The sequence below is a fragment of the Periplaneta americana genome, chromosome 10 (genome assembly GCF_040183065.1).
Source record: "Periplaneta americana isolate PAMFEO1 chromosome 10, P.americana_PAMFEO1_priV1, whole genome shotgun sequence".
Taxonomy (NCBI): Eukaryota; Metazoa; Arthropoda; class Insecta; order Blattodea; family Blattidae; genus Periplaneta; species Periplaneta americana.
This window is the reverse complement of record NC_091126.1, coordinates 151,452,874-151,480,203: the sequence shown is the minus strand read 5'-3', so window position 1 is coordinate 151,480,203 and position 27,330 is coordinate 151,452,874.

Sequence of the window (27,330 nt, the reverse complement as noted above, 5' to 3'; positions counted from 1 at the left end):
GAATGCTATCGTCATTGAACAGTAGCGTATTGCTATTGATACGTAAAAATACGTAATAGAGCGAAAAGGGTGTTGAAGTTTCGAGGAGGAGGTTATATTGGGAGAGAAGTGACGATACATATAATGAAGCAATTGCTGTGGCAATGTCGAAAGACAGGTTTCAGTTCATTTTCTAAATTCTAAATTGTTATGACAATGACAATTTAGATAGAACATAAGACCTCTTCCAAAAATACTAAATGAAAAACAATAGAAACTTTTGTCCGTTCAATACCTCCCTCCAGAACGTCACCAGTCCTCCACTTGTAAACAGATCTTGCTGTGCAAATCTGGCTTTCATGTATATCTCCCTGAAAGCCAGATTTGCATGATATATATGTCACTGTAGGTAGTTAACAGAAAACCACAATTCAAGTCACACAGAGTTTGTGTGCACTCAAAGTTGGGTTTCTGTCATCTTATCAGCCCACTTGAGGTATGTGGATATAAAAGGAAAAGTTGAGACGGTATTGGGTGTAGTTCCTGTGTAGCTAAGTCGGCAGAGCGTTGGTGTGCTAAGCCAAAGATCCCGGGATCGATACCCGGCCCGAGAATAATTTTTCCCTTGAAATTATTCAGATCTTGCTGTGTTCGCAGAAACATTGCTATGACTTTGCGTCTACTCTTCACACCATTCCTAAACCCTCCCCCTTCTCTTCAAGAAGGCTATGCTGAAATATTTCTGCTCCTGCTGCAAGCTGTGAACCAGATAGATTAGTAGGTGTTACATTACCTTTGTCCCCTGAACCCCCGTCTGTTAAGTCTTCAGTGGCATTTGTAGGCTGCATTAAAGTGATATGTCTGTATTTGAGATGAAATTTCGCCCGTAGCATAATTTTCAAACGTAGATAGCATTTCATGCAGGGAAAATCCACTAAAATTGAAAAAGCGAAAACATTTCAAAATACAGGGACATCATTTTATTTTTACTTCAATTTTTATTGTACCTGAGTTTTTGAATGTACTTCAATCCCACCCCCTCTGCTAGTGAACTTGTAACCGTTCTCCACAGAGAACCAAGCGTATACAGTCAAAGTCGCCTTACGGTCTTAGTAAACACAAACAGTACTGAGTTAGTGAGTATAGTACGTTCCAGAAATATGTTCGCTTTCAATATTGAATCATATTCTCGCACAGGTACTGTCGTCCGTTTGCCTATGTAGCATCCCGGTTTCCCCCACCCACTTCTGCCCGTCCCTTTCTGGCTGGGCTGTCTAACCCTTTTCTGAAAACAGTAATTTCTGTTAGGAATTGTACGTCTACGTAATATTATACAACTGTTTAAAAGAACTTATATAAAAAGGCCTCGTTAAGTAATTAACTGTCATGTGATTTCCCTCCTTTCTACGACCCTCGACAAAACCACTTGAACCGATAATATATAGCGTGTCTGAATAATTTTATCTTTTCGGATCGGACAGAAGTGAAGATTGAATATACAGTACGTAAGGTACTCTTTTATAGAGTAGGTACAGAATTATTTCAACATGAGTTAGAAGTACGAAAGACGAAACTGGTAATTGGAATTAGGTACAATAGTATATAGTGCGATAATATGCAAAAAAAGAACTAAAACCTGTATAGAAATGAACGGCCATCATTTTCAAATATGTGTTTAAATATCCACATTATGATTATTTTTCAATTTAACTCCATTCTCTATATTGTACGCTAATGTGCTATAGAGAGTATAATATTCGCTGCATAATGAATACGTCCAAACAGACAGCTCAGTTCGAGAGTAAAAACACTTATTGTTAATATTTTACTGTATTTTTATTAAAGAAAACCCTAATGAAAATTATCAAACTAAAAATTGCGATGTTTCCTATTTTACGTAAATGGATGAACTACTTTTCATCCCTCCTATACCTAGTAAAGTGATTTGTTTGTATCTTACGCCAGTATCATCGAACTCCAGTGGAAGGGGGTATCAAACGGTGTTTCCGGTGCACAACCTTTAAGCCAAAGGTATAGCCAGGTTAATATTAGAAATGTTAGTAAAAATAAAATGATGTCCCTGTATATGGGGATATGCCTACTGTCCTTTGAAGTTTTCGTCATTGTAATGTCGCAATGAATAGATATTTCGAACACATTGTGGTTTCACATTATATTTATGTTTATTAGGAGTCATTTGATCTACAACAATTTGTAAAATAATTCCGAACTATAACATTATTTAACTTTCTTATCTGAATTGCGTCTCGGATGTCATAGCTGAAACAAACGAACAATTCTCACGCCTGTATCTCAAACTCAACGGTGACCAGAACTCTCATTACCAGTCTTACCACACCTAGAATGCCTCTAATTAAGACCAGTAATAGTGACACCTGTGAAAAATCAAATGCGTTAACTGTAGAGGGGGTAATTTGAAACATTGACAACTGTCCTTTTAATAGGACACTAGGCATATCTGGGTTAAACCCCATTAATTGATTGCCATATTTGATTTTTCTTCTCTAGCTACCACTTTAATGAAAGTAATCTCGTGTCTGTTTTTAAAGCGTTGTAGCCGACAGTTGGTTGCTTTGAAGTTCGGATCACCAACTACACCGGTAAAATTAAGCGTTTTTTGACGCAAAATGGGCTGTTACGGCAGTATTAAGTGCCCTCATTTCATTAAACCACATCAAAGTACCAATGTCGATGTCTTCAATTGCCGATTTTTTTAACTTTTGCTTTCAGGATTAATTTACCACTTGCGACACTACCCTGTATTTCCTTGCGTTTATTTATGAACGTTTCGAGTGTTTACTTCCTTAATCCATATTTTTTAGCCACTTCAGTCTGCTTCAATTCCCTATACAGTGTGTTAATTAAGTATGAAATATTGTTAGTAACTCTTTATATATTAATTTTATGAAAAAAAAATAACAAACAGAAACGTTGTTGGAGAGATCTAACTAAAACTTAAGGCTGTGGTCTCACAAAAGTATTGATTCATGTACAGGGTGTGGCAAAGAAAAACACTTTTTTTAAATGGCACCCTATATTAAATTTTACATGTTTGAAATCTCCATTCAATTTGACATACAAATAGAAGTTTGACTCAACATAAATGATGAATACTGTCTTGTAAATGTTATGGTTCTTTCAAATGCTTTGATAATGTAACACAAAATAAATGTGTGTATAACCCGTCTGACGAAACATTGCAGTTTTCAGATGAGGGCGCTCATGTGTCGCGAATGCGGTCCGCTCAGTCTCGATGCGTGACGAGTCAGCTGGAGAAATGTTGGTACAGTCTAACAATAAAAACATCAACAGCTGTTATGAACATAATCAAATACAATTACTAATACCATAGTTGAATTTACTTTTTCTGTCATGTATGGTATATAAACGTACTTTATTCCAGAAGTACATCTGTGCCCGTGGCAGAGGTCTCAATTTCATGTGCACTATCAGTTGAACTGCCTTCGTCTGCTGTATCTGTGCTGCTACCTGGCCTATCATAATCCATCTCATCTTCATCACACTCTTCATCACTACTCACAATGCCTATGTTTATTACTACTCTTTCTACTTCCTCTTCCATTCACGCCAATATTCGTCCTCGATATGTTTAACAGATTGGCAGCATTTTATCCAGATTTCTTTGCTGATTTCGCTTATTAATTGTGCGGTCATTTGTTTCAAAACTGACAGCCTCCAGAATGTATCTTTTCTGTCATTAAACTGTATCATTTTCTTAACAGCATTCAGAAGCTTGCGTAGGGTCGGAATTTCTTTTCTCTTCTTATAAAACTCCAAAAAAGTTCTGCGGATGACACATTTTTTCAAAATCATCAAGTACAATTTTCTTTGGATGTGGACGGCTTTCACCAGGAGTTGAAAATTGTCCTCCAATGCGCTTTGCTTCCTCACCGCCTTAGCTATAATATGTATTGTTCTTTCACTCTACCCCACCGCCGTTGCTGTTCTTTTCACAGCGTTCGTTAATGGAATGATTAAACCTTCCTTTTTCTCTTCTTTATAAAATTTTAGCACATTGTATATAATATTTCTGCTTTGCGATTGTAAGACTTCGCGTGACGAGTGTCTCGGCGGAGTTTCCATTCGCTCTTGTGTACACACACACTTCCGATACCGACTAGCAGACTGAACGAACTGAACTGAGGCATTTCTTTACTGCAGCACTGTGCATAGTACGTCAGAACAGGGTGACGTAATGCAGTATCGATCGCATGTTTGTGTCCAAACTTACTCTACCTGCCGTCTGCAATGATTCTTCAGACGGGTTATATTCATATGGAGTAGGTAATGAAACAAACAAAACAATAACATAACTGTTTCAGAGAATGTTTAAAATTATAACAAACGTTCAAAATGAGAACCATTCACGGCCAAACAATGCCCCAGTTTATCACGAAAGCAGTCCATTGACTTTCTCACAGTTTCAGGAGTGATCGGTTCCAGCTCATTAGTAATCCTTAATTTGAGTTCTTCAATACTATTCGGTCTATCACGATACACCCTGTACTTCAAGTAACCCCAAAGGAAGAAATCCAATGGGTTGAGGTCAGGTGATGTAGTTGGTAATTCAGTGTGTCCCCTTCTTCCAATCCATCTACCAGGGATCATTTTGTTGAGGAAATCCATTATTCTTCTACCACAATGTGAAGGTGCACATTGTTTTGTTTGTTTCATAGTCTACTCTATACGAATACACAAATTTATTTTGTGTAAAATTGTTAAAACATTTGAAAGAACCATAACATTTACAAGTGATTAAGCATTTTTAAGCTGAGTCAAACTTATGTTTGTATGTAAAATTCAATGAAGATTACAAATATGTATAATTTAATATAGAATGACATTTAAAAAATTGTTATTTTTGCCACATTCTGTACATAAATCAATACTTTTGTGAGACCACAGCCATAAGTTTTAGTTCGATATCTCCAACAATTTTGTGTTTCTTTTTCCATAAAATTAATATTGAAAAAAGCTATTAGCAATATCCCATAATTAATTAACAGACTGTATAAATCATTAAATATAGCTAATTTAGTCTTCCAAACAGATTTTTTTCCTCGTTACACCTGACATTAACTAACACCCAATGTGAAAGGCACCAGTTGTAGGAACCATTAAGGCAAGTCCTGTTAAGGTTTACGTGCCCTTGAAGCAGGTAGAGTTGTATATAACACTTTTTACACAGAATGCTAATATGGGTCAACAAAATTATGAAACCTTATGAAATTCTGAAACATTGGAGATAATAAATTTCTGCACGAGATGTAATACCCAAAAATCTTTCTCCGATCCTCACAGGCTGCGAATAACTATCCAGCTGTCCAGCTTTCCGTTGCCGAGAAGCACCGATAGGAACAACCTCTGCCAGTCACTTAATCAGAGGCCGATGTTTCATTGAAGTCATGTAATCTGTTGGAAATTGTGTTTCGGAGGAACATTGGGACGGCGTGAGGAGCATAATTGCCAAACAAATTATGCTACGTTGTCTTAAAGTTTGTTTCTACTCAGAGACTACGTACTTGTGTCCAGTTGAGGTCTCCAGTCCCAGCACGTTTCTGTCTAGTGTAACATTTTCAGGCTTTACCTATATAAGCGGGACAATTTATATGAAGTGAGAATAGCCAGAAAATGACAAAAACAAGGAAGAGCAATATTCCAATAAGATAACTGAATAAGGGCTTTGACCCAGAATCACGTCTTTCTCCTGACTAGATATGCAGAGTTAACTCGGAAATAGACCGTCGCATAAAGGTAAGCGTTCATTACATAGTATCGCACTCATTGGACGAATCGCACGGATCGGAAAAAGACAATCTTTACTGTAATTCTTATATAACAGCGTTCACTACATCGTATCGCACGCATCGCCTCTCGGCAAATCCGTCCACGTCTCTCGGATGAGCAACTTTTCCGATGCGTGCGATCATGGCCTTCTTTAATAAATCAATTTTAATTGCTCAACTGTTACTATTATGTTGTTCCATGTTCAGTGTCACGCCAAAATGGCAGACGGAAAACTTATTTCGCTTGTAGAAAATTGCGAAGAATTATATAATTTGAGGCGTTCCCATTACAGTAATCAAGTAATTTCTTACATATATATTATGTAACCAATATCTCTTTCGTTTCTTCCTCTTCAATTAAGACGCATGAAGCAATTACAAATTCTTATTCCCTAACAATCATAATTAATAGACCTAACCCCAAATCGTCTGTTTTCAGCAATGTCAATATCGTACTACGTCATGTTTTAAACAACTGATAGGGGAATCCGATGAGAGGATGAGGTAGAGCCGTTACAGTGAACGCACTGCACTTAAAATATCCGTTGCGTGCGATTCGTACAAGGAGTGCGATACGATGTAGTGAACGCTTACCTTAAAAATCCAACCCATCGCTATTGTTCTCATTCTATTATCCTTGTTCTCATTATAATCCCTTTCTTCTTCTTGCATTGCGTTTCTCCTCCAGGTAGTTCTGTTCTTCTCCATGTATTCCCCTTGTTCTCCTTGCATTCTTCTTTTCATTATATTTCTTTTGCTCTTCTACTCCCCTTGAACTCTTGCATTCCCATTTTCTTCTTGTCTTCATCATTTCCTTGTGTTTCCCTTTTCTACGTGTCCCCTCGTCCTCCTCTTCTCATTATTGTCCTTCCGTTCCCCTTGTTCTCCTTGTATTTCTTTTGTCATACTTGTGTTTCTTTTATCCTTTTTGTTTCCCATTTATCCTCTTCCAGTCTTACTAATAAACCGTGTATAGTTTTTATACGAGACTTATGCAGAGTTGAGACAGATAACTGTACTAATAAACCATACATAAGCAATGGATGTATAAACAGGCTGTAACTATACAATGGGAATTGCTTTGCCATTAGTTATATACACGAAACCCCTTGTTTAAGCGCTGTATATAGATAAAAATGGCCGTCCCTCTAACAGCTGTTCGTATCGACTGTCATTTTATGATGATGGTTGCCTTCTAACCACATAAGAACAAAAAAGAGCACAAAATAATTATAAAAATATTGCTGTAGAGTCGACGGCAATTCGGAAGGCGGTAGTCTGCTAGCGTTTGCGTCGAGAGAGACAGATAGAGAGAGCAAGGCAGCGTACAACATTGCCACATCGTACTTCACGCACGTGCAATACAAATAGCGCAGGAGAGAATTTAATTTATCAAAATACAATAATGACCTTAGCCGTTGATTACTGTAAGCATGATACCAAACAAAAACACTTTCCTTCTTTGCACCGTTCTCAATCCTACACCACATGCCTCTGCAGTCGTTTCTTGCATGTTGGCAACGTTGCAGCCAGCATCAAGATGGCCGGCAGTGTTCTGCTCGTCAACGTTTTTAAAATATTATACACCTTAAACACTATTTTTTGCGCCTGCGTGTGCAATACTTGTCTTTTTACAGTCTCTTCTTCCATTTATTTATCTTACACACACAGTAAATGTTAGTTTTACTTATTCAATGTACTGAAACACTCACACGTGAACAAACGAACTCGGGAAGTACTTGTTACAGATTTATTCCGATTGGTTCTATTGTACAAGCTTGTGACGTCACATACCAGAAATGCTACGGCGCATATAGCAGCCGACCGCCTTCCGAACTGCCGTCTAGACTAGCTTGTACTCTTTGACAAAAATATAGTGTGGTAATCGATGATTAGAGCCAGTTGTAATATCGGTACTTAATGCCCCACACTAGAGCGCTCTACCGGATGTAATAGAGAACCTCAGATAGTCTATTACCTTTCGTAACGAACTAATGGCCAGGCTTCGAGACTTCGGACCCGATAGAGCAGTTCAGTGGGAAATCAGAATAACGGTGTACTGAGTGTAGTGATAAAACGTACAGTGGTTGGGGGTACTGTAAAATGAATGCCAACAAATACGCAAAGGAAAACGCGCTGGATTTGAAGGTTCTGACGAATAATTTCGTTTTCATACAAACTGTGTCTGAAACTATTACACGGTTAGAAAAGTCAGAGCAAGAGATGCCGGAAGCCCTCGAATTAATTTAAAAAATGATGCAGAGAATTAATGAGACACCAAGTACACCGGTTACTGAACGTGTAAAACAGAAATGGAAATCAATTTTATGTAAAAATAACGGATATGGAACATTGTGCAACATAAACAGCAAATTAGTGGACATGGAGTCACTCGAGAATAAAGGACTGTCTCTTAGAGATTGCAATGTTGTTAGGTTTTTTCGTTTTGCTCCTATCACGTCATGCGACATATAGCGCAGTTTTCTACAGTACAGACTTTGGCAGATAACCGAAAAAGACTTACGTTTGAGACACTGAGAATGTATCTTGTAGTAGGTACATTGCAATTCGGTCTGTAACTACACTTCCTAAAGACGACCAATAGGATAAATGAAGAAATTAAAATTGCTACATGCTTATTTCCACCATTAAAACTGTGTATAATTAAACACAAATGCTTATAAAAGACAGGAGAATAAATGCTTTTTACATTCTTTTGACATCGTCATTGTGTAATGTATCTTTACTTTCAGAATGTACATATATGTGTTTCCCCATACTACCGTACTCTACTCTAAATAGCAATGTTGTTACCTCAACACATCTCTATCTTCCTGCAGCGAGTCAACAACCTATAGTGCATGCATAGTAAACTTATTGTATCGGGTCGAAAGTCTCGAAGCCTGCTAATGACGAAACAACGACGTAGCTGTGTAACAGTTATACTGTTATACACGATGTATGTATGTAGTGATTATTAGTAAGGAATTTACACACGACGTATAAACGAGCTACTCATTGTATAAGTAGTCCACGCCTGTGAAGTAACGGTTAGCACGTCTAGCCGCGAAACCAGGTGGCCCGGGTTCGATTCCCGGTCGAGACAAATACCTGGTTGAGGTTTTTTCCGGGGTTTTCCCTCAACCCAATATGAGCAAATGCTGGGTAACTTTCGGTGTTGGGCCCCGGACTCATTTCACCGGCATTATCACCACCTTCATCTCATTCAGACGCTAAATAACCAAAGCTGTTGATAAAGCGTCGTAAAATAACCTACTAAAATAAAAAAAAATTGTATAAATATAAGAAATTTAAACGTCTGTGTATAGAGTTTTATTAGTGGGACCGTTTGTGTTTCCCTTGTCCTCATTTTTCCTTCCCTTCCATGTCTTTCCTCTTTCCTCCTTGTGCTTCCGTTTCCGTGTTAAAAATGTAGAGTTAAGGCTGGTTCACAATAAACCGGGAACGGAAACGACAATGAGAACGGAAATCATGTTAAAATGAATGTATCTAAATGTGGGCATTCACAATAATTAATTGTGAATGCTCACATTTAAATTTATTTTAACAATATTTCCGTTCTCGTTCTCGTTGTCGTTACCGTTCCCGTTTTATTGTGAATCTGCCTTAACAATAGTGGCGGACAAAGTCGCTGTTGCTTTTTCCCGGAGTTTATCCGTGTGTCCAGAATAGGTTTCGATGTTACGCAGTCGACATGTCTGCATTGCATTATCATAATCAATCAGCATTTATCCGATAACCGGTCGATGACGTGTGGAGATGGCATCCATCCAGACGACCCAGATTCGATCCTCATTCAAGTTGTAATGAAAATTTTGTTGGTCAAAACAAACTTGCAGAGAGTTTACTATCTTTGGACACACCCGCTTTCCTCTGACATTACAACACTCACGACCTTACCCTCATTTGATCTAACATTTGAAATAATTAAATTACATTGGGGTGAAGTCTCGGGGTTAGTATGTTATGGTTTATTAACATTTCTGGCTTTGAGCCAGTGATCGTTTTAAGATCTTACACAGGATGCCCTCTTCAGCTTTTGTACAAAAAATAACAGTGATTATAGGCTATAACATATACAGAGTGATTCATGATTATTTACCGTCCTATACGGAGCTTATTTCTGAAAACATTTTAAACAAAAGTCATATAAAAATGTGTCCTAATCTCAATATTTTCAGAGTTACACTAATTTGAAATTGTTTGTAAAATACAATTATTATTTAATTTTAAAGGTAAAAGAATATTATAGATAGAGAATGAACTATTCAGGAGTAACATTTCTTTAATTAAATAGTGTTCTGAAGCTAAAAATGTGTTGTGAATTCCTTAGTTGCTTCGTACAGTATTTTTTTTTATTTTAACTAAAAAAAATTACATTTTTCTTACGCATTTATCACAATAATTGTTATAAATCACGCCACTCTTGTAAATTCTTTAAGGCTGTACAATAGGATGCGTAATTAAACTGCAAAGAATCAAGTTCCTAAAGTCGTATGATTTGTAACTATTTTTGTGATAAGTGCGTAAGATGAATATAATTCTTAACTAAAAATTGAAAAGCAAAATCTGTACAAAGTAATTAACAACACATTTTTAGCTTCAGAACACTAGCCAATTAAAGAAATGATATTTCTGAATAGTTCATTCTTTATTTGTAATAATCTTTTAATATTAAAACTAAAGAAAATAGTAATATGCGTTACAAGAGGAAAAGTTTAAAAAAGCGAAACGTAGTTGAGCTTTTTTAATTTCCGAGAATTGAAAGAAAACGTACCGCTCGTGTATCGTACATTATTTTGTGCGAAGATCGTTTATTACATACCTGAAAGAGGAATTTCTAATTAGTTGCAATGAAATCTCCATCTTGGTTTCTGTTCAATGACGGCAAATTTGCAAAACAAAAATATCTATCTTCAACATTGTTGCTTTAAAATGTTTACTATACTCTAGCAGGACGTGATATACGTCTGTCTTTTTTTTCCCCCAGTCTATAAATGCGAACTTAAAACAAACGGTGAGATTATGTAATGATTTATTTTTCATTTTAATATTTTAACAATATTATTTATATAACATATTGCAGTAATAACATCCGCAATTTTAATTTTGCCGGTCAAGGAGTCTGGAATCTTCTTGATTTTTTCACGGCTTCCTTAATGTTACTTGCATCACGAATGCAGTAACTTTAGTGGAGTTGTAGAGTTTACTTAATTTTTGCAAATATTTAAAAACAATAATTAACAGTGCAATTTAGGTGAAATTGCAGTGGTAAGTTTCCAATTTATAATTATTACTATATTGAACGTCTCTAAAAATGATATGTTAAAAGCCTAAAGCAGTAAAATCAGTATGTCACTTAAGCGGTAAGAAGAGGGAAATCGTTATGTGTGTTAGGTTGGGAATACTGAATGTGGAATTTTAGACTTTCCGCGGATTGGTTTTGTGCGGAAACCAAGCAAATACGCACGATCTCGCACAAAAGAATATTATAGACAGAGAATGAACTATTCAGGAGTAAAATTTCTTTAATTAGCTAGTATTCTGAAGCTTAAAATGTATTGTGAATTCCTTAGTTGCTTCGTACAGATTTTTGTTTATTTTAACTAAAAAAATTACATTTCTCTTACGCATTTATCACAACAGTTGTTACAAATCACGCCACTCTTGTAAATTCTTTAAGGTTGTACAATAGGATGCGTAATTAAACTGTAAAGAATCAAGTTCCTAAAGTCGTATGATTTATAACTATTTTTGTGATGAGTGGGTAAGAATGATGTAATTTTTAGCAAAAACTTGAAAAACAAAGTCTGTACAAAGCAATTCACAACACATTTTTAGCTTGAGAATACTAGCCAATTAAAGAAATGACACTTCTGAAGAGTTCATTCTTTATTAGTAATAATCTATTAATCTTAAAACTAAAGAAAAAGGTATTTTACTAACAATTTCAAATTAGTGTAACTCTGAAAATATTGAGATTAGGACACATGTTTAATATATGACATTTTTTTGCTCAGAATGTCTTCGGAAACAAGCTCCGTACGTGGCGTTAAATCCTCGTGAATAACCCTGTACACAAATACATTACATTATTTCTGGCATAAATATCAGTAGGTGAGCTGGTGAAGTGAAGTGAAATGATTGATTTGATTTTTTTCCGTTATAATTTGTTAATTTGTGCTATTATGTGTTGAGTAGGGATTAGTCAGAGGTGGGATAAATTTATTGTTTATATAGGCCTACGTTGTATATTTAAATTTTTAAATTTAAATACACGTTTATTGCAATTATTACAGTCAGGAAACTACAAGAATACATATTAAAAAATAGGAATAAAAATACATTAAAACTATTTTATACATCAAATAAAAATGAACATGCCAAATATTAAACAAAATAGAAATGTAAATTGAATTTACATTCGTATGAGGAAACGCTCGTGGTCGGGAGAACATGTGATGAATACAGGGGAGTCCACAACTGTGGAGTAACGGTCAGCGCGTCTGGCCGCGAAACCAGGTGGCCCGGGTTCGAATCCCGGTCGCGGCAATTTGTCTGGTTGAGGTTTTTTCCGGGGTTTTCCCTCAACCCAATACGAGCAAATGATGGGTAACTTTCGGTGCTGGACCCGGGACTCATTTCACCGGCATTATCACCTTCAATTCATTCAGACGCTAAATAACCTAGATGTTGATATAGCGTCGTAAATAACGCAATGAAATAAATAAATAAATAAATACATGGGAAAACATTCAGTCACAATTCTCATAAGTAGACAGTGGATGCGAGATGACTTATCGTTGAATGTAAGTGCACATTTACTATATGTTACATTTTTTTTCATTCAGACCATTGGCTGAAAAGGTTTTAAACGTAAACAGGATCATCGGAGGAGTTTGTGCGAGGAAAATGGAGGGGTGTATGCATAGGGATCGAATCAATGCTTTGTGTAGGTGGAAGAGTGTTACCGTGATACAGCTAGCAGTGCATAATAACTGCGGATTCCCGGCCAACAAGTCACTCAGCTGAGTGCGCTCCTAGTATAATGGCAGCTGACATTGGATACACGTCAATATATATATATATATATATATATATATATATATGCCTAACTTGGAGTCGGGCCACAAAGGGAAACACCGAAGGAGGAAAATTCGATCCGGTGCTGTGCATTGAATTCGGCGTAGCTCAGTGGTCAGAGCGCTTGGTGATAGAACCAAGGAACCGGGTTCGATCTCCGACGCCGGAGCGAATTTTTCTCCTAAAATATTAAGTGTCAATATTACAGATAAATTCTGTAGGTCAAATTAAAATACACTAACAGCAAATGTTTTGAGAAAAGAGCTAAGACAACCCAGCTACTAGCCTTTACAGAGGGGCGAGCAGAAACGGGTGGGGGAAGCCGGGATGTGACGTAACTAAACGGACGCACAATACCTGTGCGAAAATATGATTCAATAGTGAATGAATGCTTTTTCTTCACTGAAAAATGCGATCATATTTCTGGAACATACTATACTCACTCACTCTGTACTGTTTACTTTACTATGACCGTAAGACGACTTTGCGGCTTTGGTTGTGTGTGGAAGTTTGCTACTAGAAGGAGTGGGAGTGAAGTACATTCAAAAACTCAGGTACAATAAAAATTGAAGTAAAAATAAAATTATGTCTCTGTATAATTGCTATTCAACCAATGGCAAGCTTATCTTGAAGTAGGGTGGAGGTAGAACGCTTCAAACCGCCAAACTTCAAGATAAGCGTGGAATGAGACCTCTGTCATTGGTTGAATAGCAATTATACTTTTCTCTCTGCCGGCAGTGTTTACATCTCCTATCAGACATTATGGAAAGAAGTAGGGCCTATAGCAACTCCTGGCTTGAGACAGACTGAGACTGAAGATGGGACTGACTCTGTCAAGGCTGAGACAGGATGGTCTACCTGCCAACATGGGTTTCACGAATGCCAACGAGGCCAACTCTTGGACTTCTACACGGACATCATTTTATTTTTTACTTCCATTTTTATTGACCTGAGTTTTTGAATGTACTTCACTCCCACCCCCTCTACTACTAAACTTCCAACCGTTGTCCACACACAACCGAGGCCGCGTATGCAGTACTGAGTTAGTGAGTATAGTACGTTCCAGAAATATGTTCGCGTTTTCCAGTGACGAAAGAGCTTTCAATATTGAATCATATTTTCGCACAGGTACTGTCATCCGTTTGCTTACGTCACAACCCGGTTCCCCCCACCTGCTTCTGTTCGACCTCTGTAAAGTCTAGTAGCTGGTCTGTCTTAGCTCTTTTCTGAGATCATTAATTTCTGTTAGGAATTGGACGTCTACGTAATATTATACAACTGTTTAAAATAAATTAACTAAAAGGGCCTCGTTAAGTAATTAACTGTCACGTGAGTTTCCCCCCTCTTTCTACGACCATACGACAAAACCATTTGAACGGACAGTAACTAGCATGTCTGAGTAATTTTATCTTTTCGGATCGGGCAGAAGTGAAGATTAAATTTATAGTACGTGAGGTACTCTTTTACAGAGTAGGTATAGAATTATTTCAACATGAGTTACTCGTACGAAGGACGAAACTGGTAATTGGAATTAGGTACAATAGTCTATACTGCGATAATATGCACAAAAGAACTGAAGCCTGTATCGAAATGTACGGTCATCATTTTCAAAAATGTGTTTAAATATCCATATTACGATTATTTTTTCAATTTAACTTCATTCTCTATGTTGGACGCTAATGTGCTGTAACAATACAATATACACAGCATAATTAATAAGTCCGAATGGATAGTTCAATTCGTAAGTAAAACACTTATTCTTAATACAGTACTGTATTTTGATTAAACAAAAACCTAATGAAAATTAAAACGCAAAATTGCGATATTTCCTAGTTTACATAAATGGATGAACTACTTTTCTTCCCTCCTATACCTAGTAAAGTGATTTGTATTTTACGCCAGTATCATCGAACTCCAGTATTGGAAGGGGGAGCAAGCTGTGTTTCCGGTCCTAGACCTTTAATCCAAAGATATAGACAGGTTAATATTAATAATGTTAGTAATTATAAAATGATGTCCCTGTATAATCATCGGATATTAGGGCGATCAGTGGACTAAAGCAAGCTGAGCACAAAGATCCATCTTGTGCCCTGCTCTTGAAAAGCCAAATTAAATAAATTCATTTCTTGTATCATTATTCTTCTCACTTTTCGAGACTTGTGAAAGTGTCAGAGTTGTAAGAAGTGAGCATACTTCGAGGCTTGTTATTCCAACATCTGATAATCTACAAGTTGGCAGCGAGAACTTTGATTGCTGTAATGAAGTGGAATGAAAGGAGCCGTTCTTCTCTATCACTTCTTTGAGTAATAGAGACAGATAAGCAAGCGCTCGATAAATGATTTCCATATTCACAGTCAACTTGCAGGAAGAACTGATTCTTAGCTGGCTAGGAACAAAGTAAGAGTAATGCCGGATACTTGGATGAGGATGACGGCACTGGAGTTTAAACTTTGAAACTTTGTCTTCCTCGGTAAATATACATTGTACTGCTTTCTCAGTTTTCACCCGTCAGCATTACTTCGAGCGGTCGCTAATATAAGAATTTATTTCTCGTTGTACTTATAAAGATTTTCTCATCATAAGACACGTAAGGAAAAATTTCTTTTATATAGAAATCAATATTAGAACCTGAAGGAAAATATATGTAGCTATTCAAAATATTATATAGGGAAAATTGTTTGCACACTATCGGTGGTGGTGGTGGTGGTGGTGGTGGTGGAAATTCTTGTTGTAGCTGTTTTTGCTGCTGCTGTTTTCTCTATTGCTGCTATTTTTGCTGTTGATGTTGCTGCTAGTGTTTTTGCTGCTGCTATTGCCGTATTGTTGTCTTTTGCTGCTTGTGTTGCTTGTAATGTTTTTTTTTTGCTGCTGATGGTGCTGCTGGCGTTGTTTTTGCTGCTGATGGTGCTGCTTGTGTTGTTTTTTGCTGCTGATGGTGAGGCTTGTGTTGAGTTTTGCTGCTAATGGTGATGCTTGTGTTGTTTTTGCTGCTGATGGTGAGGCTTGTGTTGTTTTTGCTGCTGATGGTGAGGCTTGTGTTGTTTTTTGCTGCTGATGGTGATGCTTGTGTTGTTTTTGCTGCTGATGGTGATGCGTGTGTTGATTTTTGCTGCTAATGGTGATGCCTGTGTTGTTTTTGCTGCTTCTCATTCTACTAGTGTTGTTTTTGTTGCTGATGGTATTGTTTGTGTTCTTTCTTCCTGCTACTAATGTTATCTATGTTGTTTTTTGTCGCTGATGGTGCTGCTTGTGTTCTTTTCTGCTGATGATGTTGCTGCTTGTGTTGTTTTTTGCCGATGATGGTGCCGCTTGTGTTGTTGTTTTGCCGATGATGGTGCTGCTTCTGTTGATTTTTGCTGCTGCTTGTGCTGCTTCTGTTATTTTTGCTTCTGACGGTGTTGTTTGTGTTCTTTCTTGCTGCTGCTGATGCTACTTGTGTTGCTTTTTGTCGCTAATGGTGCTGCTTGTGTTGTTTTTTTTTGCTGCTCATCGTGCTGCCTTTGTTATTTTTGCTTCTGATGGTGTTGTTTGTGTTCTTTCTTGCTGCAGCTGATGCTACTTGTGTTGCTTTTTGCCGCTAATGGTGATGCTTGTGTTGTTTTTTTTGCTGCTGATGGTGCTGCTTGTGTTATTTTTTGCCGCTGATGGTGCTGCTTGTGTCATTTTTGCTGCAGATCGTGCTCTTTGCGTTCTTTTTGCCGATGATGGTACTGCTTGTGTTGTTTTCTGCCACTGATGGAGCTGCTTGTGTTGTTTTTGCCGCTGATGGTGCTGCTTGTGTTTTTGCTGTGATGGTGCTGCTTGTGTTATTTTTGCTGCTTGTGTTGTTTTTTTCCTCTGATGGTGCTGCTTGTGTCATTTTTGCTACAGATCGTGCTCTTTGTGTTCTTTTTGTAGCTGATGTTGCTGCTTGTGTTGTTTTTTGCTCCTGATGGTGCTGCTTGTGTTGTTTTTTTGCCGCTGATGGTGCTGCTTGTGTCATTTTTGTACAGATCGTGCTCTTTGTGTTCTTTTTGTAGCTGATGATGCTGCTTGTGTTGTTTTTTGTTCCTGATGGTGCTGCTTGTGTTGTTTTTTGCCGTTGATGGTGCTGCTTGTGTCATTTTTGCTACAGATCGTGCTCTTTGTGTTCCTTTTGTAGCTGATTGTGCTGATTGTGTTATTTTTTGCCGCTGATGGTGTTGCTTGTGTAATTTTTGCTCCTGATGGTGCTGCTTGTGTTTTGTCTTGCCGCTGTTGGTGCTGCTTGTGTCATTTTTGTTACAGATCGTGCTCTTTGTGTTCTTTTTGTCGCTAATGATGCTGCTTGTGTTGTTTTTTGGCGCCGATGGTGCTGCTTGTGTAATTGTTGCTCCTGATGGTGCTGCTTGTGTTGTTTTTTGCCGCTGATGGTGCTGCTTGTGTCATTTTTGCTACAGATCGTGCTCTTTGTGTTCTTTTTGTCGCTAATGATGCTGCTTGTGTTGTTTTTTGGCGCTGATAGTGCTCGTTGTGTTGTTTTTTGCCGCTGATGGTGCTGCTTGTGTCATTTTTGTTGCAGATCGTGCTCTTTGTGTTCTTTTTGTCGCTAATGATGCTGATTGTGTTGTTTTTTGGCGCTGATAGTGCTCGTTGTGTTGTTTTTTGGTGCTGATGGTGCTGCTTGTGTTGTTTGTTCCCGCTGATTTTGCTGCTTGTGTTGTTTTTTGCTGCTGATGGTGATGTCTGTGTTATTTTTGCTGCTGAAGGCGTTGTTTCTGTTCCTTCTTGCTGCTACTGATACTATTTTGTCGTTTTTTGTCGCTGATGGTGCTGCTTGTGTTGTTCTTTGCTGCTGCTCCTGATGATGGTGTTAATTATGTTGTTTTTCCTGCTTATGTTACTGCAGAGATAATTCGGCGACGAAATTCCACGTGTGCAAAAGACCTTAAAATTTTGCATTACAACTCGCTGTAATGGATAGGATTCTTTTACGTGCCGCAATTCGACGACGAAGTGTTCCTCAGCTTTATTTCCACCCAGGAGTAAATCATGCTGAAAATGTTCTCTCCTTTAAATAAGTTTACCCGCCCGGATTTGCACCATCTAGGCTATGATTCGCGTTATCACTACGTTTACAACATTATATCCCTAATATGTGAGTAAATGAGTTTTGTATTCAGTATTTAACAAGTTAGTTTACTAGAGGACACACACAATATTGACACTTACTAAAAAAAATGAGCGTATTCCAATAAAAATAGGGACCAAATGGTGATTGATTGCAAACTAAGGATCTGGGATGCGGTAGCTGTTTTCCGTACATTTTATGCTTAGATTACGAATATGGTATAAAATTGTCCTTTAGTTCTTAATTTCACGATACACTCGATTTCGAATTTCATCTTGCAAGAATATAATTTGAAAATAGAGACGATATAACATTTTTTATTTGCTACAAATAACGTACTAATAGTTGTTAGTTGTAAGTTGTTAATTTGAGTAATTTACTAAACATATTTCCAAATACTATAGAACCATGAACCTGCTCGACTTCCTTCGTGCTATAACTTATTTTATCTATGTCGGTTTTGTGCTAATGTGAAATGAGGGTTGCTTTTATACGAGTACGAATTACTAATGTTTTAAGACGTTTTGTATGCAGAATACCTTAATTAAATATAGTTTTGGATTGAAATGTCAGTCTACTAGCACACGCGGTTAGTACAATTCATTGGTGTCTCTAATTTCATGTCTTTATTTTCTATAGTATATCAATTACCAAGAAAATAAAATTTCAGTAACGTATATGAACAATATTTATCTAAGGATGGCAAAGGAGAAAAATTTAATATAATAAGTGAAGCTCGTGCATTTTTTTCAAGATGGAAAATTGCCGATCAAGAAAATTGTTCTATAATTTGCCCGACTAATATCAGGATGTGTTTGTACCGTATTACTTACACTTCATAATTTCCCTTTCATTATCATGCTTCGAAAAACAGAGTAACTACTTATATTTCTTCGACGTCGTATCGGCCGTCCTTCGTGGCAGGTATTCATTGTGGTTTATCCAAATATTGTTAGGTGGCGGTGGTTTTGGTGGGTTCCAGACGACTTGAATGAATGTTATTAGGATGTTGTGGTTGGAGAGGAATGCGTCATGTAGCGGATAATTTAACCGTCTTAGCCGAGCATCACAATGCGAACAAATCTCATTCCGTAACGGTTATACAAAACGCCAACATGGACTGCATTTCTCCGGGATAATGATTCCACCTAATAATTGTCAATACCAATAGCATCCCTTCCGTTATCGTTTCTTGAAAGCAATTAATATGGTTTCTAGTTCGTTATTTAACGACGCTGCATCAACTACTAGGTTAATTAGCGGCGATTGAATTGGCGGTAGGAAGATGGTATTTGACGAAATGAGGCTGAGGATTCACCATAGTTTACCTGACTTTCGCCTTACAGTTGGGGAAACCTCGGAAAAATTCGAACTGGGTGGTAATCGAACCCGCGTCCCAGCGCAACACCGGATCGGCAGGCAAGCGCCTTAGCCGACTGAGGTACGCCGGTGGCTATCAATATTGTAAATTAATGCATTTTGTGTGTGTGCGTGCGTTCGTCTGTTTTTTTTAATCCGATACTACTAAAAAATGTATAAATCGAATTGTGAAATATCCTTATGTTCATTTAGTAAGCAGATCCATTCGGTCTGATCCCCCTTCGTGAAGAACTTTAGTACAATCGTGATACCTGTCATTCAGTAATTGAGGATTCTGCGAAAACTTTAAGTTTAGATGCTCATGTTTAATTAAACATGTTCTGCATGACATTTATACGCATAAAATAAACTTTACACCTTGTACTCAATTAATATATGTCGCATTAGCATAGAAATACTGCTAGGGTTATAGTCCATTTACCAGACGGATTTTCAATGAAACAAAATTTTAATATTCTTGTAATAAGATGAACTATAGGATTATTCAAAAGTAAGCTACATTTTGAAATAGATGCAACATTTTCTAAAATAAAATTCTTTAATTAAAGAATTCGTTGCAGGCGGCATCGACGTAAGCGCCGTAAGGGTCTTGTTATACAGAGTGTTTCAAAAATACGGGGCATAATTTCAAGTATGTACTTCCCACATGTAGACAATCAAAATAGTTCATTACAACATGTGTCCGGAAATGCTTTATTTCCGAGTTATGGCCTTCACAACATTGAAATTCACCGGAACGTTTTTCTTTCCGCAGGTCGTTGCCGTCAAAGGAGACATTAACAGGGCACTCTGACAGTTCATTCCGAGGCGAAGGTTACATTCAGTGTTGTGTAGGCGTTAGACTGTGCGACATGTATTCAAATCAAGAGCTGGCAGAGATACACTTCATGCACGGTAAGGCGGACGGCAATGCTGCGCTGGCTCGTCGTTTGTACCAGGAGAGGTAACCACAGCGACAATGCCCAGATCGGAAGACATTTGTACGTCTCCATTACCGTCTGTGCGAGTATGGAAAATTTAACTCTCCTGGTTTGGGAAGGGGACGACCAAGATCTACAACTCCAGAAGTACAGGAGGAGATTCTGGAGGCTGTCAATGAGGATGTCAATGAGACGTCGATGTGAGGTCTGTATTCAAGCAGGAGGTGGACATTTTGAACATCTTCTGTAATGACAACGACCTGCGGAAAGAAAAACGTTCCGGTGAATTTCAATGTTGTGAAGGCCATAACTCGGAAATGAAGCATTTCCGGACATATATTGTAATTAACTATTTTGATTGTCTGCATGTGGGAAATACATACCTGAAATTACGCCCCGTATTTTTGAAACACCCTGTATACAGAATGTTTGCGAGGTGGTGTTACAAACTTTCAGGGATGATGGCGAAGGGCACATGTATCACTTTGAGATAAGGAACCATGGTCCGGAAATGACTGAGTCGAAAGTTATAAGCAAAAATAGTTGTGTGGAAATGGAATTGTAATTTGGCACCACGTGCCCTCCTTCCCTTAACCTTTGGAACAATCGTGGAAAGATGGTATGGGCCGGTTGTCTCCTACGTGGGTACCTGACCCGATACAATCTGTGAGCTTGTCTACTGTTCCCATTGGCTCATCCGTACTCGAAAATCAGGTCTGCTTATTCCGCTCTTGTATTCTCCTCAATTTCACTAGGACTGATCGACTGGACACTGCAACTTGTACACATACACTGCTGTCCACAGACGTGCATATCAGGACCGACCATGTCCGTTACACATTACGCTATCTGCATTACTTTAGTGTAGTTTCCTTTCCCTATACCTCAGACAGAGCACTGAATGGAATACTGTAAGTAGACAACGTAAAAAGCGTCAGATGAATACGGTATGTGTAAGTTGTACAGATAAATACACATAAATAAGGTGTACAGAGGAATAAAATTATTTCATTTCCACGCAACTATTTTTGCTTGTAATTTTCGACTCGGTCATTTCCGGACCAGGGTTCCTGATCTCAAATTGATACATGTGCCCTTCGCTATCATCCCTGAAAGTTTGTAACACCACCTCGGAAATATTCTGTATTTTTTACATTATTTCTCGAATGGTACACTGAAAAACTTTCCACGTCAAATATTTGCACATTTTTATGGTATTTAAGGAAAGTATAAAAATGGTTGTCTAGCGTAATTTTCTGTAGCCATTTTCCGTTTAACTAAATAAAATACTTACCAGCTAAAAGCGCGTTCACCTGGAAGCAGTACTATTTATTATAAGTATAAAAAAGTATCTCAAATCGGAACATCACTAAAGAGAGAAACATACCAATTATGTGCTTATTGTAAAGTTATCTCTGTATAATTGAAATTAATATCGACAATGCCTTTCTCCGCTGCTACATTTTCCGTTGACAGCGGTGTTAATTTGTCGGGGATCCATTCCATTATCGTTCTTTAACTGAATATTGAATTAAATTTCCATCACAAGATATGATGTACGCGGTCGAGACTTTCATCGTGAAGATAAAAGAGACGATAATTTCATACAGGCGCCTCAGAGCACTGGAAAAGTTAACAGGCCAGATTAATGGACTGTTGCTCGAACAAATTAGCGCGATGCGCTTCTCAGCTTCCGGCTTATGATTCCCGTCAGAGGAAGATAGCACTCAAATACTCGGAATTCCCTACTAGGCTATATCAAACTGTCATCATGCCACTCGCTCAAATAATGAACTGCTTGACTTCTCAAACATCTCATATTATTAGGTACTCCGTCAATTAAAGATAGGACTGCTTGGAATCTCACCTTAATTTATTAAGATATTTGATGTCTCTGTAATAAAGAATTGCTCCGCTTCTCTAACATTTTATGAAGTGTCTGTCTGTGTCACTCATATAATGAAATGTTAGAGTTCACTAACATCCACAGTCAAAATCGCTGTCACTCAAAAATTGAACTATTTGACTTTCGTCATATATCAATCACAGCCTCAAATTATGAAATTTCTAACATACACTATCTACCAAAAAGTAATTGGGCACTGTTTTTGCCCCTTTAGAACCTCGTGGTATCACCTCTTGTTGCTATAACATCAGCCATCCTCTCAGGCATGCTCTGCACTAATTTGTGTGGGATATCCACTGGAATGCATCGCCATTCCTCTTGCAAAATGGCATTCAGTTGGACAATGAAAATTGGCCGTATCTCCCGAGACCTCAATTTCCTGTTCAATTTTTCCCAAAGGTGCTCAATGGGATTGAGATCAGGACTCTGTGCAGGCCAGTCTCACCGGTGACTAACATCTACAGTCAAAGTCTCTGTCACTCAAAAATTGAACTACTTTACTTTCGTCATATATCAATCACAGTCTCAAATTATGAAATTTCTAACATACACTATCTACCAAAAAGTAATTGGGCACTGTTTTTGCCCCTTTAGAACCTCGTGGTATCACCTCTTGTTGCTATAACAGCAGCCATCCTCTCAGGCATGCTCTCCACTAATTTGTGTAGGATATCCACTGGAATACGTCGCCATTCCTCTTGCAAAATGGCATTCAGTTGGACAATGGAAATTGGCCGTATCTCCCGAAACCTCAATTGCCTGTCCAATTTGGCCCAAAGGTGCTCATGGGATTGAGATCAGGACTCTGTGCAGGCCAGTCTAACCGGTGACTAACATCTACAGTCAAAGTCACTGTCACTCAAAAACGAACTACTCTACTTTCGTCATATATCAATCACAGTTTCAAATTATGACATTTCTAACATACACTATCTACCAAAAAGTAATTGGACACTGTTTTTGCCCCTTTAGAACCTCGTGGTACCACCTCTTGTTGCTATAACAGCAGCCAAACTCTCAGGCATGCTCCACTAGTTTGTGTAGGATATCCACTGGAATGCGTCACCATTCCTCTTGCAAAATGGCATTCAGTTGGACAATGGAAATTGGCCGTATCTCCCGAAACCTCAATCGCCGGTTCAATTCGTCCCAAAGGTGCTCAATGGGATTGAGATCAGGACTCTGTGCAGGCCAGTCCAACCGGTGAACATTATTGCCTGCATACCAGAGCATAGTAGCCGCCGAAACATGAGGCAAACTTCCATTGTGCAACTGAGTCCCATGTTGCAAGAGGAATGGCGACGCATTCCAGTGGATATCCTACACAAACTAATGGAGATCATTCCTGACAGGGTGGCTGCTGTGATAGCAACAAGAGGTGGTACCACGAGGTTCTAAACGGGCAAAAAGAATGCCCAATTACTTTTTGGTAGACAGTGTATTAGCACAGTCTAGTATATACAGTCACGAAGCTTGAGTTGTGAGGGTGCTAGGAACAATAGACTGTGCCGTTACTATTTCGCATTGTCTCTAATGAGGCGATATTAGCAACTATCTATGGATGCATATTTACTACGTATTGAGCTTCGTGAATATATATATTCTAGACTGTGATATTACATCATCAAAGTAGGGTTACCATCCTCCGGCAAAAGGAGAACATGTCCTCTTTTTAATAATTTTATCCGGTCCGGCAGGCATTAAAAAATTGAAATGTCCGGCATTTCGCATTTCAACTAGGAGTAATATGAATATTGAATAATGTGCGATATTATGCATAGAATATCGAAACAAATGGTGAAAACCTATGAAAGGATTTAACTCCTTTCAATGGTTGAAGCTGAAGTACATAAAAAAATAAAATATGATGACCTATTGACACGCATTGAATTCTTACACTCTAAATATGATTCTAAGCTATTTTATCAATTTTATTCTGCAATGTACAAAGATATGCCAATCAAGGTAATTTGGACAAAGATTTAAGTTTAGATAAACAATGGTCCAAATTCTTCAATTCCAATAGTTCTGCGAGCACAGAAACTTTATCAGGACTCTTAAAAATATATTAATTCTATTTATTTATCCCAAGTCACAATGGAAGTGTTGAGAGAGTATTTTCGCAAATATCTGCTCATTGGATAAAAGAACGAAATCGCATGCTAACGAAGTCAGTCAGAGGTATCATGATAGTGGAACATAATTTCAAGGACATGTCCTCTGAACACTTCCGTACTTATTTGTTACAAGATAGAAGTTTGTCTCTTCAGGCTCTTGTGGACAAAGTGGGCTCCACCGATAAGTAGGGTACAGATGTAATACTAATCCAGCAACTATTGGGAAAACTAAGGTGAGCCATTATTTACTTAATAAATTATGTTCATAGCAATTTTTATAAAAGGTCTCCTTTTTCAGCAATGTCCTCTTATTTTACATTCCATGTCCTCCTATAGATTTTCTTCTCATGGTAACCCTACATCAAAGGTTTTTTGTCGCTAAAATATTCAACTACTGTATTTTCTATCGTACTATCATAGTCCCTGTCACACAAAGTTAATAATAAAGTTTGCATCTTCCGAATATTTCGTGTGTGTGTGTGTGTGTGAAACATTTTGTGCGGGAAGTAAATTTATTGTCAATAAAATATTTCCTGAATGTGTCATTACACTTTAATTTCTTTGGAAGTTAACAATAACCATAGGAAGTCTTAAAAACAGAATCAGTATTCAGTGCAATATTTAATTATACTTTAACGTATTAATGTGTAAGATAACTCACAAGCAAACATTCTGATGGAGGCAGATAAAAATGTATTTATTTTTTCTTCCATCATGTTAATGTCAAAAGAAGTGCTTATACAAATTTTGGCCACTCGACCACAATTACGAGGCCGTCCAGAAAGTGATTTTCCCTGAGGTCGTTTACAGAAATAAGCAGAATTGCATGGAAAGATGTATTGAAACAGATACAGCAAATGTTGCGCCATTTGTCAACATATCCCCCACTGGAATCGAAACATTTGGCATACCATGGATTCCATTTTTGTATCCTTGTGTCGTAGAAGTCAGTCGCCTGGGATCGAAATCAGCATTTGACAACCGTCTGCACATCTCTGTCGATCCCATGATATGACAAATCAATTACGGTGGGGAATATGTTGAAAAATAGCTCAAAAATTGTGTCTGTTCCAATAAATTTTTCCAATGAAATTGTGTTTTCTTTCTGTTAATGGACCCTGGAGAATTTATTTTTACGGCCCTCGTAATTGCGGTCGAGTGACCAAAATTTGTATAAGCACTTCTTTTGACATTTTTAACAGGGTGAAAGAAAAATATTTAACCTTTTTTATCTGCCCCCATCAGAATGTTTGCTTGTCAGATTTACGTTCAGTTTTTTCACCGTCGTAATAAGATATTTAATATAATTGTCACTTAGGAATATAACTTTAATTACTGTCATTTAGGAATATAAGGTTGATTGCTATCACTTAGGAATATAATTTTAATTACTGTCACTTAGGAATATAACATCAATTACTATCACATAGGAATAGCCTACAACTTTAAGGGAAGACTCCACTGAAAATCATGAACATTTTTCCAAATTTTTTTAGCTATTTCACTTATTCAGAATTTATATTTGCATACCTCAAATGGATTCAGCTCAATTATGATTACAAATACTCGTATGTTTACACTTTTTAAATTAAGGCTGGAAGGGGGCGTGGAATTTAAAGAGCTGTCAAAATTGTTTTTCATCGAAGAATTCTTTCTTAAAATTTCTGATTACAAATCTAGTAACTTTTTGTTGGCTCCCTGAAGTTACTAGATGAATGTAGCGGAGGAGAATATTAATTTACATAAATATTCATTTTATTTTCAAATCTATTTTTCTGTATTCTTTTTTGTTGATTCAACACCAACTTTCTTATGCCAAATATTAACCAATCTGGATGAAATTTTTAATGCAACTATTTATGAGGTAGCTGCATGTTTCTATGCATTTATTTTGTGAGAAATGCTGCTAGTTTTCTTAAGAAAAATATTAATAAAATAAACTAGCAGCATTTCTCACAAAATAAATGCCTAGAAACATGCAACTACCTCATAAATACTTGCATTAAAAATTTCATCCAAATTGGTTAATATTTGGCATAAGAAAGTTGGTGTTGAATCAACAAAAATGAATACAGAAAAATGGATTTGAAAATAAAATGAATATTTGTGTAAATTAATGTTCTCCTCCGCTACATTCATTTAGTAACTTCAGGGAGCCAAAAATTAGTTACTAGATTTGTAATCAGAAATTTTAGAAAAGAATTCTTCGATGAAAAACAATTTTGACAGCTCTTTAAATTCCACGCCGCCTTCCAGCCTTAATTTAAAAAGTGTAAACATACGAGTATTTGTAATCAGAATTGAGCTGAATCCATTTGGGGTATGAAAATATAAATTCTGAATAAGTGAAATAGCTAAAGAAAATTTGGAAAAATTTTCATTATTTTCAGTGGAGTCTTCCCTTAATTGTCACTTAGGAATATTAACTTAATTATTGTCACTTAGGAATATAACTTTACTTACTGTCACTTATAATCTTAGCTTTAATTATTATCACTTAGGAATATAAGTTTATTTATTATCACTCAGGATTACAACTTTAATTATTATCATTTAGGAATATAATTTTAATTATTATCACTTACGAATATAACTTTACTTATTATCACTTAGGAATATAACTTTAATTTCTACCACCTAGGAATATAACTTTAATTATTGTCACTTAGGGATATATCTTCAGTTACTGTCACTTAGAAATATAAATTTAATTACTATCACTTAGGAATATAGTTATAATAACCACTTTCATGTGTTAAAATAAAAACTAAGCTTTAAAATACCTAATTGACTAGTTTCAGCTTTGTGTCCGTCATCATCATCAGAACTTCGTTATTTCAACACATGAAAGTGGTTATTATTAACTATATAACAGATTTCTTACAACCCTCATTTATTAGGATAAATCTGCTTGCATTTTTGTGGACCTTGCTTTTGTAGACTGCAACTTCACAGTGATTTTACAATACGCAAGTAGCATCTATTTTTTTACCACTGATTGTGTGTT